The sequence below is a fragment of the Macaca thibetana genome, chromosome 1 (assembly GCF_024542745.1).
Source record: "Macaca thibetana thibetana isolate TM-01 chromosome 1, ASM2454274v1, whole genome shotgun sequence".
Lineage (NCBI taxonomy): Eukaryota > Metazoa > Chordata > Mammalia > Primates > Cercopithecidae > Macaca > Macaca thibetana.
Window position 1 is genome coordinate 111,392,870 of NC_065578.1, and position 15,623 is coordinate 111,408,492.

General features: G+C 45.3%; 1 pseudogene; it reads right to left on the reverse strand.

Annotated features, from left to right (window-relative positions):
* Window positions 1–2,914: 2,914 nt before the first annotated feature.
* The window catches only part of LOC126950991 (uncharacterized), a 77,770-nt pseudogene continuing 65,061 nt past the window's right edge, over window positions 2,915–15,623 (reverse strand).

Sequence of the window (15,623 nt, forward strand, 5' to 3'; positions counted from 1 at the left end):
TACATACACACATGTCTATATGATGTGTTAATATAAATTATTGTGTCTATGAAAAGCCTCTTTTTCGTTTGCAATGTCCTTTCAATCTGCTTTCCTTTGCCACCTGAGGAGGGACCACATCACTTCTTGCCTGCCTTCCACAAACCTCTCCCTCCCAATCACTCCTGCACACTGCTTCCCTCAAACACTATTTTAAGGGATTCTGGGTCATTTTCTTTCTCAAAATAATACAAGGAGATGACTGTCAAATGTGAGATTGCCTAGCTTGGTGCCTGCTGCTTAGGAGGTCCTCAGTGAATGCTAGTTTCCTTTTTACTTTATAATTCTTCAGAGGGTCTCACTGACCAAAGAGCAAAGCCTGCCTCTTCCTAGTTGCTACCCTGGGATGCCTTCCTGTCCCAGTTAACACTGGGCACACTGTGCTCCAGCCATGCAGAAAAGCTCTGGGATGCCCTTTCCTGGCTACAGAAACTCTGCCCGACCCTTTGGGACCATCTCAAATGCCATTTCAGCCACCAAGATTCCTAACAGCACCCCACTCTGTACCACCACAGGACTTATGGCTCTGTGTTTTCTTTGTTTAAAAAAAGTCACTTTTGGAAATCATATACTGATACCTTTTGAAATGCTTCCCCCATTTCTCCTTTTTCCTTTACCTCCACTTCCCATGTCTCTCTCCCATTTGCAATTTGTTAATTCGTTCATTAGCTGTGTATTGAGTGCCTACTGTGTGCCAGGCCCTGTGCTGGCCACTGCCCTGTAGGTGATGAACCAGTCACCAGTCTCCTTCCTCTTCCTCTCTAGCTGGGGAGGCTTTGGGGTGAGGGGCACTCTCAGAGAAGCTGAGAGCTGAGCAGAGACTTGCGTAAGGCAAGGGATCAGCCATAACAATATCTCGGGGAAGAGCTCAGGCAGTCGAGCCTGCGGAGGGAACGGGCTTGGCAGGTTAGAGACTAGTAGAAGCTGGTGTGGTAAGAGAGGAGTGCATGGCAGGCAGAGTGTAGGACATGAGGCCAGAGAGGTGGTCAGGGCCAGGTCACGGGAGAGGAGGGCCATGATTTGATTTTCATTTTTAAATAATCCCTTGGGGTTTTAAGTATGGACTAGACTTTAGGAGATGGGGCGGGGGGGGGGGCAAGAATGGAATCAGGGGAGCAATAGGAAAATGAGGTGAGAGACAATGGAGCTTTGGAACAGGGTGCAGGTAATAGTGGCAGATTGGAGATATCCCTTGAAAGAAGCCCAGCAAGGCTTGCTTGTGAACTGGCTGGGAGAAAAAAGGGAAAATCAAGAAATACATTTTTTTTTTAACCTTAATAGTGAGGCCATTTATTGAGATGGGGAAGACTGGGTTAGAAAGGGATGAGGTGAGGGCACTGGAGGTAAGAGTTACATTTTGGACACATTGAGCCTGAGATGCCTATTAGACACACCCAAGAGGAAACTTTAAGAAGGCAGTATATAAGTCTGGCTTCCAAGAGAAAGATTCAGGATGGAATTGGCTGACTCAACTGACTAAGTAAAAAATTCAAATAAATACAAAGTCCTTATCATTCATTCAGTAAACATTTATTGAGCACGTACTATTACTGTTAGGTCGAACCCTATGAAATAACCATCTTTGTATGCCAAAAATGGTCAAACATTGGCCAATTTCATATGGTTTAAGCTAACATATCCAAAGTGCCAGGCCAAGCAAGGGTTGTGAGGGATGAAGATGTGTGAAGTACAGCATCTGCTCTCCAGAGGCTGACATTCCAGAGTGGGAAATAACATTTTCTTTTAAATCTAGTAATAATAACAAGCACTTATATACCAGTTACTATATCCAGGTGCTGTAATAGGCACATGGCACATATTGTCATTTAATCATCACAACTTTATGAGATAGCCACTATTATTATTTCTTTAAAATGGTAAACAAACAAAAAATACTGCTTAACCAAGCTGTAGTGAAAGATGGCTACAAATTCTTTGCCACTTACCCTATGGAAAGGGCCTATCTGCCCCCACCCCCCAACCTCCCTCAAATCCTGTGACTGGCTTTGATCAATAGAATGAGATACAAGGGGTGCTATGTAATCTTTAAGGCCAGGCTTTAAGAGATCTGTAGGTTTTACCTTTGACCTCTAGGAGCATTCCCTGGTAGAAGCCAGCTGCCATGTTAGAATTCTGACAACCGTGCCCATAGGAAGCCCAGGCTTACCACACACAGAGAGGGATGCCACGTGGAGGAGCTGAGGTGCCTGAATGACCCCACCTGACACCTCCTAGAACAGAATAAACTCCAAGCTGAACCCTACCCAATTCTGACCCATAGAATTTTAAGGAAATAAACTAGCTGTTCTTTGATGTTATTAGGTTTTAGGGTGGTTTTCTATATAGCAGTAGGTAACCAGAACATAAGCAAAAGTAGCTAAGCTGGGATTTGAATCCATGTTGTCTGATTCCACAATTCGTGCTCTAAACTACTGTATATACTACCTTTCTAATACATGGGGTGCCTATGATAAGCACTGTTGAGTGATGAGACCGTAAAGTCTAGTGATTTTTCCCTGAGAGTGATGTTGACACAGCTAGTCAAATAAATTAATATTCTCATCTAGCAGATACATTTGGAACAAGTTTATACACCAAAGTATGCATAAATCCACATAATCTCATCACTGAAACCATAAAATACATAATTGTATCTTATCATTAACATCCAGTGAGAAGTAGTGAGTATATTCACTTTTTAATGCTGCATAACAAACTGAGCAACCTAAAACAACATATATTTATTAGTTCCGTTTCTGTGGGTGTGGAATCAGGCATTGATTATATGAGTTTTCTGCTCAGGGACTCACAAGGCTGCAATTGAGGTACTAGCTGGGCTGTACTCCTCTGGGAAGCTTGGGGTCCTCTTCCAAGCTCATGTGGCAGATTTCAATTCCTTGCAGATGAGACTGAAGTCCCCATTTTCTTGCTGGCTGTTACTCAGGGCCTGCTGGCAGTTCCTAGAGGCTGCCTGCAGCTCCCTGTCATATGGCCTCTCACAGACCCTCACATCGAGGTGGCTTCCTTCCCTCAGGCCAGCAGGAGACTCTCTCTCTCTCTCCAGCCTGCTAAGACAGAGTCCTGTATAACAAAACTATGCAATCATAGGAGTGACATCTCATCACCTTTGCCATATCATATTGGCAAAAAGCCAAATCAATGAAATAGACAATCTATATTGTGGAAGAGGTGACAGATACAAATTTATGCCACATGATCTAGGACTTGAGAGGAAGCATGCTGTGTGTCATCGCCTCTTCTATTACATGGTGGAATGAATTCTGGGTTAGAAATCAGAGTTCCTTAATGGACACTGAGGACTACTACAGGAGGAAGAGAGGTGGGGAGCGAGGGTTAAAAAAGTAGCTATTGGGCACTATGCTCACGACCTAGGGTTGTATCCCAGCCCTCAGCATCACACAATATACCCATGTAACAACCTGCACATGCACCCTCTGAATCTAAAATAAAAGTTGAAATTTTTTAAAAGAAATCAGAGTTCCTGGTTTTAGTTCGGGTTCAGTCACCTACAATTTGTGTAATTTGGGGTAAGTTATTTAATCTTTGAGATTTGTTTTTGCTTCCTCATAAAATGTGGTAGGTGATGTATACAAAAGAGTGTTATAATAACAGTAAAGTTTACAAGGCTTTGCAAACTCAAGTACTAAGCACGTTTAAAGGCATAATCAACACTTCCCATCTTCCCTCCCTTCCCCATTGTCCTTTCACTCCTCAGCACAAAACAGCCAGCAGCAAGCCTGTCACACAGTACTATGGGTGGGAACGAAGAGAGGAGAGCCACGAAAAGGCATATCAGACACTTCCATCTGGCACCCAAGGATGTAGGGTGGGTGCAGGAAGCAGGTAGAGGAGATGGCCTGCATGTGTGGGAGATGGGCTACATTAGCTAATAAGTAAATAGATTGAACAAATAAGTATGTATATTAAGAATAATGAGAACCAGATTTCCCATTTTGGGAAACAGTACTAACAAACATGAAAAGAGGAGAGGCTGGAAAGAACGCTAAAGAGTTGGATTGGAATTGGAGGAATCAGTATGAACTTGTGGTTTCTATATACAAATAGTACAAATGTGTGTATGTGTGTTGATACATACATACATGTATTTCCTAGTTCTGTCTACTGCACAGGCCTAGAAGCAATGACATCACAGCACAAAGAGCATACCACATGTTCGTATCATGGTCACTCAGTACCATCCACCACTGAAAGGAACTAGTACTTCTTAGAGAAACAATTGATTCCAGGCTGGGACAGGGTAAGTACAGGATGATCCTGGAGTATCTTTTGTGCCGGAAAGCAAAGAAGCTGAAGGAGTGATGGGGACACATCAAAAGGACACAGGAGCTACCTTGAAGGGGTTCTGGCCGGCTAAATCTGGGATAATTTGAGCATCAAAACGTCCCTATTGAACAAAATAGGACTTCATAAGTAAATGATAAGAAAAAGCTTTTTAAAGTATAATGTCAAATAAGTGAGTATGAAATCATGGAAATCAAATATTACCATTTGGCAACCACCATAGTGATATTTGATCATAGATGGAGGCGAAGGCTGGTGGGTAGAGGTTAGATGAGGAACAGGATATTGGCATTATATGTAATACTAAAGAATTATAAAGGGAAAGTGGTGATTTTAAGATGGAAAACTTAATGACATGACTAGGGAGCCAACTCACGTTGAAAGAGGTTGACATCGTGTGGCCCCAGGGTGACACACTGAGAAGAGCATGGTGTCACTTCTGCAGTATTCCTGCCAGGAAATCCTACCTGACTCTGCCAAGATGAAACATGAGACCGCCTATGCTAAGGGACATCTTAGAGAATGTAAGACTTGTCCTCTTGAAAGTGGCTGAGGACGTGAAAGAACTCTTCCAGATAGAGGAAACCAAAGAGACATAAGACCATGTGCAACACATGCTCCTTGACAGCATCCTGGACCCAAAAGGAAAGAGCCATTGCTGAACGGAGTCTGAGGATGGAGTGGTGGTATTGTACCAACGCTGACTTTCTGATTGGTGGGGTCGTCTGGTGGTTACGTGGAGAAGGTCCTTGTTTGGAGGAAACACACATTGGGGTATTTAGGAGTGATAGGACGTCATGTCTACAGCTGTTTCAAATGGTTTAGAAAATGACAGGTGGTAATGGGTATAGATAAACACAGATAAATAAACCAGCACACACATGCATAAAGCAAATGCAGAGAGCTAATAACAATGAGGGAATCTGGGTGGTGGAATATGGCACTGTACCTACATACCTACAGCTTTGCAGTAAGTTAGAAGTTATTTCAAAATAAATTTATTTTTGTAATGCAGGGAAAAAGGAGTAACCTAATCATCTTTCTTCCCCAAGGAGATTTCAATTCCTTGAGAAAAAGTCTCTGTCTTTTACTCCTGCTGATTCCCTGGCATACAGGGAATCCTTGACATAGACTTGCTGCAGGCAGGCCAAGGCAAAAATTCAGTGCTCACCCGTGCAGAGTTCTGGCTCTCCAACTGCAAGTTTTCATGGGTTGAATTGCATGTCACATAACTGATCAATGAGGGATTACAATTAGCTTTCACAGGCCGCTATTTGTTTCACCTCAATTGGCCTCAGGAGCAACATGACTAGTGAAATCTTAAGTGAGGGGAGAAATTGATGGTGAATGGTGCAGAATCGTAGAGATGTTCTGCCTCAGTGGCTGGCCAGTCCATGGCCTGGCAAGCGTCTGCTGACCATCTGTGGCTGGGAGCCAGGCTGCCATTTCCTTTGATGGTCTAGATAGAATCTTGTTGATTTGGGTCTGGATGTACGTTTTGTTCAGGATTCAGCGACATTTAAGTTTGATGTTGTCAGTTTTGATAAGTGTGTACTTTTGGCTTTCGATAACAAAATACACACAATGAGCTATACAAGCACCTTTATTATTGACATTTCTGCAGAAATAATTCTGTTCTGTAAGTCTCAAATTCTCTAGATTCTCATCCCTTTTGTTCCTCAGAAATAATTGTTCATGGGACACGATTTTTTGATGTTTCTTTTCTAAAGACTGTGGCACTAGGCTAGAACATTCCAGAATTTCGGACTCTCAGTCGAAAGGGGACTTACAGGTTGTCAGAGCACAGTGTCTGATCTAGAATGCAGACTGACTTCTGCTCCATGGGCCCGAGGGTTGCCGAGCCACAGATGTCACTTTCCCCAGAAGGAATGGGAGCATGAGCCAGCAAAAAGTTGCCTTTCTCAGCTGTAACCAGAGTTGCAAAGCACTGAGCCTCCCAAATCTCCAAGCCCATGCAGGAATTCTACCAACCAGCCTACGGGGTCCCAGCTTCTGCATAAACCCCCAGTGATGGGGATCTCTGTGTCTCCCAAAAACCTCCTGCTGAGGCTCTCGAATCTACTACTCTGCTGAGGTCTTGGTGTTTGCTCCTTCTCTCCCCTCCTCACCCTTATACTTCGCTCTGTCCTCCACTTCTCAGCATACCCAGCCTGGGCAGGCCAGATCCGGAGACATATTTTCCCTCAGCTGCCCTGCAAAGGGTGCTGTGGCTGTCGCTTGCCTGTAGTCCCTTTGACGGCTTTGTGTTCTGTGCTATAAATAAATGATTTTGAATGCTTATCTGCTTGCCTCTGTCTGCTTTTCAAGTTATTTTTGGGTGACAGGCCTCTTCTGTGTTAGGTGGGGGCCTGCGTTATTGAAGACCATGCATGCCTTGTCAAAGGGAAATAAGGTCATTTGAGTGTGTGGTGGAGGCTGAGGTGGGTGGGTAGTGGGTGCGGGGCTTGTCAGTTCACATTCAGAGCAGTGCTTGTGTCCTCTTGCTAAAGTGTACCAGGCAAACCAGGGGGACCCCAATATAGTCCAAGCCACTCCCCACAGGTAATCCTGAGCTCAGGCTTTCTCATCTCATTTAACTCTCCATCCACAGGCACTTCTTTCTTAAAACCAGCAATGTGGAACGTGCGAAGGACCCTGAGCTAAGAGTGTGAGCCCTGGGTGACTACCTTGGCCTGCAACTTCCTGGCTGGGTGGCCTTGAGTGAGTCACTACTTCTCTATGTCTCCAATTTTTTAAATCCAGAAGTGGGACTGCTGGTTGCTGCCCTGCTTGATTAGAGGGCTAGAAGGTGGGCTTTCATCTACCCCGGACTACAGGCAGCAGAGGCCCCAGAACACGGCCAGGCCTGAGACTAGTCCCCACCTCCCCTCTCCCTGGGAGGCCCTTGGTGGCCAGCAGCCAGGACCTCAGGGATATTTCTGGCTTCAGCTGTATCCTTTTGACTTCAAGATCCATGCAAGACACTAAAATAGAGAAACCCTGATTTACTGAGGGTTCACTTAAGATCAAAACTAAGAGGAAGCTTGAGACCACAGCTCCTCCTAACAGGATGTCCTCCTCCAATTCCTGCCTGCCCTCCAGAGCCCTGTGTCCCCGCCTGACTGACTATTGACTTCCCTCAGCACTTACTTTTTCTTCCAGAGGACCCTCCTCAGCCCCTTCCTCCTTATCCAAGACGCTCCTGCCACTGCCTTCAGGCCCCTCACCACCTCCATCAGAAGCATCTCTCTCTCAAATCCCTGCGTCTCTTCCTCCATGTTTTTCAGGCCTCCAGTGCCTGAAGACAGAGCTGAACTCTGAAGACATTTAGATCTTTAGCCATCAGTCTGAGGAGAAATCTGCATTTATTATGGTTTTCTGAGTCTAACGAGAGAGAATAATCGATTCATCCACTCAAACAGTTTTGTAAAGCACAGCACCAAAGTTTGCTTTAATACTTAGGAAAATGCCCACTGGCTTCCCTCTTTGAGGACTTGTTCTCCTGCCTCTGTCCCTGCCACAGCAGGTTCCCCATGGAAATGGGCTGGGCTCCAGCTCCAGGCCGCTGGGGTTACCTTCAAAGCCCTGGATACTCACCTCCCCTCAGGTCCTTTGCTGTTGCTGCTGCCGCCAAGCCGTTTCCAGGGCATGGCAACCGGACTCCCTGACAGGTCTCCCGGTTCCCAGCCAGCCACGGCTCCTCGTCAGTCTGTTGCCAGCTGTTGCCCCACCTTCCTTGCCCCTCCACCCCGATCCTCCAGCCTGCTTCATTATCCAGACCATTTCTGCTTTTCACCCTCCACTGATTCCCCACAGGCTTCAATTAATAATTTTAAATGGTCACCAATTTTCCTCAAGCCTTGGGCAGTAATGAAAATTTAGGTCTAAATTAAAATTTGCTAATTTAAAAGCATTTGCCCACTAATCGGCTGCTGAAGTGCAATCACTTGGCAGCTGCATCTCAGGGCTGTCCTCTCACGGCCTCCTGCCTCTGTCCCTGGAAGGGTTAACCCAGTGGTTCTCAACTCAGGGGATTTTGCCCCTCAGGGGACATTAGGCAATGTCTAGAGACACTTTTGGTTGTCTTGGAGAGGGAGTTGCTACTGGCATTAGTGGGTAGAGGCCAGGGATACTGCTAAACACCCTACAATGCATAGGACAGTCCCCCACAACAAAGCATTATCTGGTGCTGAGTTTAAGAAACCCTAGATATGGAAAACTCCCAGGCTTTTCCCCGAGAAACCTTTCCTTGAACAACCCTGCATTCTCCAGAACAGGCCTTGAAGCTTTTGTTTCTAGGGGTCTGGAGTCTTCGATGTACAACATGATCTCCCTAGATGTTCTAGATCTGTTTTCTTTGGCCTGTATAATGTTTGTTTGTTTGAATTGATCCAATGTTTAAGACCATCGAGATATTTTGCAAGAAAAATCTGAGTTTACAGTTTGTCTTTAAAAATGGAAGATAGGTTAACATTTGTCCCTAATTCCCAGTGGGCGGCATTCAGCGGGAGTTGAGTAGTAGCTCCCCACGCCCCTTGACATCTGTCCCATTCACCTCAGTCTTCACCACTCTCTATTACTCTCTGACTTTGAGTATTACTTGCTATTTATCATCGTGTTTACACTGCTGTTTTCTCATGGTAGAGGAATACTTCTCCATATACCTCAATTAAAAGTGGGAAAATAAAAGATAGACCGGGCTGCACCCAGAGCCGTCAGTCATTTTTATTACCTGTCTTGCTCTGTGGGCATTTGGCTGTGTCATCCCATGTGGTTCCTGCCCGGGCCAGTGACTGAACTTTCTGACCCTGGTCAAGTCCTTCCCAGGTCAGCTCTGTAGACTCACAAGAGGCTGGCAGGTGGGTAGGAGGTAATTCTTATACTCTTTTCTCAGTTATAAGTTTCCTGCTGGGACATGGGGCTCATGAGGATTGGAGTTCCCAGTATATCCACACCAAACATCCCACAGGGAGCTGCAAAAGAGAGGCAAAGAGCAAATCTCATCACTTTGGGTCAAGGACCCTGGTGCCCTACTCCCAACTTCTAACAGAGGGGTCGGCAGACTATGGCCCATAGGCTTATGCAGGCATGCTTCCTGCATTTATAAATCACGTTTTACTTGTGCAATCACTCCGTTTAAGAACCTATTGTCTATGGCTGCTTTCCTGCTACACTGGCAGAATTCAGTAGTTGCAACAGAATATATGGCCCACAAGCCTAAAATAGTTACTATCTGGTTTTTCATAGAAATAGTTTGCAGACCCCTGTTCTAACATTTCAGTACTTCCCATTCATATACACCTAGCAGTTCACAAAGCACTTTTTTGATCCTTCCAACAATCTCATGAGGTGGGCAGGGCAAGGATTATGAAAGGTACAAACAAACACTTTTGAGCGTCAATTGGGTGCCGAGTGCTGAGCTCTGGTTTTTCACCTGCACTTCCTCACAGCAGCCTTGTGAAGTGATTATTTTAACTTTACAGATGACACAACAGAAGCTCAGAGAGGTTAACTGATAGGCCCAAGTTCACCCTGGACTCTGCCTGGCTCTATGCCAGGCATCTCTGTTTCCCAGCTTGCTTAAGGCAGCAGTCTTGACCCTTCGCTTCATAGTGGTGGAGGGTTACCATGTGTGGCACTCTGCAGAACCACTCCTGGGATGGGTGCTGGAGCTGCAGCCTTCTCTCCCTCAATTCTCACACTGGCGCTCCCTAGCAAGTGGAGAGCTGCTGCATCAAAGGCCAGCCAACTGCAGTTTATTCTTGCCCCCTCCTCAAATTGCCAAAGGTTGGGCTGCCCCAGGCACAGTATCCAGACAGTGCCTGACAGCTACTCACCTGGAGCTAGTGCTGCCAGGTAGAAACAGATGCTGTGAATGCCAACCTTAGCTACTTCCTAACCTGGACTGTTGGGGATGACAGGATGAAAATGCTAGAGACCTGGGGGAGGGTATTAGGAAGGAGGACAAAGGGAGGGGTCTGAGCTGAGAGGAACACAGCCCGAATGGCCATGAGGGAGTAGGGGGCCAATGGCCAAGGAATTGAGGCAAACAAAAAACAACTGTGTGTTTCATTGCATGCTGCCCAATAACCTGTGAAGGGTAACAGAGTCAAAGCTTTAAGGAGCTGTAATCCTGCCTGTAGGACAGGCCACATGGAATCTGCATACCCCTGTTGAGTATTTATGCTACATTAACTGCATGCATTTGTGTTTCCATGTGCAACGGTGTGTGTCTTGGCATCTGTGTTTTGTATGAGCCAGTAGACCTAGCCAAACCCACGGGACCAGAAGATGGTTTCATGCATGGGAAATTATGTGAGACACCAAAAGGAAGCATCTTCTAGCCCAGCCTACCACAATACCTGATGTCCTATTTTAGATTCATATTCTGTCTAGTACAGTAACTGGCACCGGGTAGATGCTCAGTCAATGTTAAATTGAACCCTTTCTTTCAACTAGGTACAATATTTTTACAGAGATCTTCATATATTCTCTTAAAGTCAAATACCAAGCTTATCTATTCTTTTCATTATTATCCATGTGTCCAGTAAAAATTGAGTGCCTACTGTGTTAATTACTTTCTTCTTCTAAAATGCAAGAATAGGTTGGCACAAGGGAATAACAGTAAAAAGTCCAGGATAATAAGTGCAAGAGTCTCAAATTGTGTGTTTACGAGACATGAAGCTGGTAAGATGAGGTGGAAGCTGTGGAAGAAGGGCTTTGAAGGCCGGGCTGGGAAGTTTGGACTTGAGCCTACAGGCATTCAGTAGGGGCTGTGGCTACTTATGCATAAACAACAAAAGTAGGGATTTCAGAAGGCCGGTTGGGCATTGGCATCAGAGAGTCTGCAGGAAGAGATGTAGATGGGAGGCATATGTCACTGGGAGTAATAAAGGACATTGCTTTAATACCCAGCCCTTCCTGAACACTCATCTTGGGCTCCCTACAAAGCATGTTGGGCACTGTATCTCCTGGAATACTTTCAACAACCTGTGAGGCAGGTTTTCATGTCTCCATTTGCTGGATGGGCAACTGAAGCTCAGAGCTGGGAGATGCAGAGCTACTCTGCAGTGGCAGCATGCCTGGGGAAGAAGGGATATATGGCAGAACTTGGTGGACGGATACATGGGAGATAAAGCTAAACATGGATGCCCGGGGCTGTTCCAGTGCTAGGGCCAGGGAAAGGGAGAGAATGGTGGGTCCAGACCCCAAACTCTGCCTTGGGTACCCCTCTTGAAGGACACACAGGGCCACTTACCTTCCCTGGCAGAAGGCTGCCACCTTCCCAAATCCACAATGGCTTTGGTGATTGAGCCAGGGTGTTCAAGGGGACACTGATGTTATAATTCAATGACAAAGCAGGTTGTCTCTTTCTTACTAATTGGTCATCTTTCTTACTAATTGCTATGTAAGGCCATGGACTGTTCTTTAGCCTGAGCTTCTCTTTGCCTTTGCCCAGTGCAGTAGCTATTCACAGGTACAATCATAGGACACTACAGCCTCGAACTCCTGGGCTCAAGTGATCCTCCCAGTAGCTGGGACTACAGGCACGCACCACTACACCGGCCTCTTTGCCTTTTGAAAATTGTGTAAACCCACTCCCTTCCCCCATTCCCACGACACATTTCTCACCACAGACTTTCTATACCATGATGATGAAGGCTAGGTTTGGTGAGAAGTCTTCTTGCTTCCAGAGATCAATGATCTCTCTCTCTCTCTCTGTCTCTGTGTGTGTGTGTGTGTGTGTGTGTGTGTGTGTGTGTGTGTGTGTCCCCGGCAAAATGCCATCCCTTTATTCACTGGGCCTGGGGAGTCCAACATGATGTAAACCAAAATAAAATGAAATGGCTTCATTATCTGCCAGAGAAAGATGATTAAACTGGTCTACTTTGTGTCCTGATGAGCTGTCTCTGAACTGTGTGTCCATTATCGCTTTCTGTCTGGATTAGAACGACAGAATGAACTGTCTGTGGGTTAATTAGTTTCTTGGAAAGTTTATTCATTTCTCCCTTTCCCTGTTCTGTAGTCATAGAGCAATTCATACTGAGTCAAAATGCTCAGCTTCTGTTCCACATGATCAGAGCCAAACATGCATCAACTTGACGTCCATCACAGCCGATGAATAGCCAGGTGGGGTCCCTCCCCCTTCTTCCACAGCCTTGTCACCAACACTGCCAACAGAGCCTCCACCAGGCATGGACAATTGCATCTTAGTGGGCCTGATCCACAGCTACTTCCCCTTGGCTCCTTGGAGAGGATGGACAGAGTTGACAATGCACTTGCCCTTCTTCTTTTTACTTCCATTGAAATCCATCATTGTCTTCAGAGTTTAACCAGTCACTATGGCGAGGAAGATTAGCTGTGCATCCATTCTGATCATAAAGTTGGTGCAAATCTTCTTCCCTCACCACAGTTCTAACTACAGCTTTCTTTTTGTTTTGTCAAAATATTTTGTTTAATAAATACATTTTATTTTGTAATTACTCTAGTAATTAAAGCTTATAAAATGTTCTCAAAGATCCTAAAGTTGCACTGACTGGTGTTAGAAGAGAGGAGAAGTCACCTATCTTTTTAGAAGAAAATACAACAAATTAGATGAAATAAATGAATTCCTTATAAAGCCAAACTTAGTATGCTCACAAAACAAAATATAGAAAATATGAAATGTTGACAGTAACCATTACAAGAATGTATTTTTTAAAAGCTGACTGAGAAAAATATATATAACATAAAAAGTAAAAATATATGTGATTGATCCAAAAAGAGCAGAAAGAGAAAAGTTTTTAAAAAATATCTAACATTTTTAGATATCAAGCTAACTACAGGTTTCTTAAATGTAATGATTAAGGCCCAGAGGTGCAGAGGATGGTGCCTTTTTGCTTTCTGAGTTCAAAGGTGCTTATACATGTGTATAGTTTCTTTTTTTGGTTGCTTGCATATCTGTTAATGTGAACTTTTTTATTTTTATTTGTAGCCATCTTGTAGGTGTGTGTGTTCTGCCCCAGTTGTATCACAAATTCCTGTGGGACAAGGCCCACATCTAATTATCTTCTGCTTCCAACACTGCCTAACATGTGTGGTACACAGCTGAGTAGGCAGATGCTCCAATGTGTTCCCTACCTCACCAAGCCTGAAAGTATCACATGGAGGCTCAGGGCAAGGTTCTGGAGCAGATGCTGGGGCAAATCCTGGCTCTTCCACCTACTTAGCTATGTGAACTGGTCAACTCATTTCAGTTCCTTGTTGCCTCCCTGTTTGCACATGCATACAATAGAGAAAATAATGGTGACCTCATTGGTTCCTTGTGCAGATTTCGTGGGTCCCCAGCCTTTTTGGTACGAGGGACCAGTTTCATGAAAGAAATTTTTCCACAGATGGTGGGGGTTGGAAGGAGGAAATGGTTTCAGGATGAAACTGTTCCACCTCAGATCATCAGGCATTAGATTCTCATAAGGAGTGTGCAACCTAGATCCCTCGCATGCACAGTTCACAACAGGGTTCCCGCTCCTATGAAAATCGAATGCCCCCACTGATCTGACAGGGGGCCAAGCTCAGGCGGTGATGCTGGCTGGCCCACCACTCACCTCCTGCTGTGCGGTCAGGTTCCTAACATTACTTCTTACCAGTCTCCAGCCCAGGGGAATGGGGACTCCTGGGCTAAGGCACAGGGGTTCGTAAAAGAGAACTTCACACACAGTAAACACTTAAATCCATGCTTACATGAATCTACAGACCTCAGAATCCTGTAGACACAGAGCACTGTGCTCCCTCCCTTTGGCCCTCCCCTCCTTCTGGATGTACCATATCTGACTTGGCCAGTGAAGTGGCCAGGCTGCAGAGGACACAGTGAGCCCAGCACGGCCCCAGCATGGCTCATTCTTTCTGCCTTCTTAACCTGGGGGAGGAATGTCACCCACAAAGGCCTGGAGAGACCTTGGGAACTCTGACTTGTTCTCAGAGTTCTAGCTACTCCAGGAAATCACCCGCCCAGGCAGTTCTTTACATTTCTACTCATTCCTCCTCTCTGTGCCCCTGAAACCAATCTGCTGTTCCCTCTGAAGTCCACCCCTGCCAGCACCTATGAAAGCCTCATTAATTGGAAAGAAAAGAACCATGACTCAGCAATGGTGGTCCTGGAACCTGATTGAAATTCCCGACAGATACTTATTACAAAAGCATTTCTCTTTATATAAGAATTTAATCAGGCTGAGGTGTGATAAGCAGGGAGGCAGCCACTAAACAAGGCTGTTAATGCGGCGGAATCGTTTCCTGCTGATGGATGCAGCGTAGGCATGGCCGTTCGTTAGAAATTAAAGTGGAACCGAAATCCATTTGCTGCCTGGTGGCATGGAGCACAGTTGTTACAGCTTAACACAGCCATTTCCTGTGTACTGCCAGGCCGACATATGTAAAGCGGCCTCCCGCCCCTGCGCCAGCTGTAATTCAGAGAAAATATCACTTTAATAAGCTTTCTCCACAACCATGGGCAATTGACCTTAGAGACACTCGATTTTCCTGGAGCCACAGGTTGGAGGCAGCAGGAAGAAAGGGATAGAAGGCAGCTGAGGAAGAGAGAGCCAAGCTTCTTCTGGGGATGAAAGGAAAGACTATGCCTTTGAAAAGAAGGCAAGCTCTTCCCACCCCTGTTGCTTGGAATAACTTTCCACTCAATAATGCCACAGTGGTTTCCTCTCCTCCATCAAAGCCTCGCTAATACTCCTCTGTGTGTTTCTTATATCATTGTTATCCTAAAGGCAAGGGGATGTTGACAGAAGGAGAGGGACACCGTTGCTAAGACCCCAGGAGCAAGCATTGCTAGCCCGGGGACTCATGAATATGCTCATTCCAGGCAAGGAAACAACCGGTCAAGCTCAAGGGCAGGGCCTTCACCTGCTATTAATGTAGGTGTTCTGGGACTCAACTGAGTCTTGGCCCAACTGAGTCCTGAGCACATCCGCTGCCTTCAAAAGCACAGCAGGTGGCTTATTTGTCTTTGTATCACCAGTCACTAAAATAATGTCGAGCACATGGTAGGTGCCCAATAAGGTAAATTTTGTGATGAAATGGATGAATATATGAGCCAAGCAGAATTTTTAGGGTTGGTTATTTTCTCTCCATAAAATTCTTCACTCTTCTAAGCATCACCCAGTGTTCTCTCAAACACTCAGAGTCTCTAATACATTTAAAATCCAATTTGACTCAATCTGCTCATCTCTCCTCTTGAACACAATCAGATTTATATGTGACTTTTTAGGGCAGTC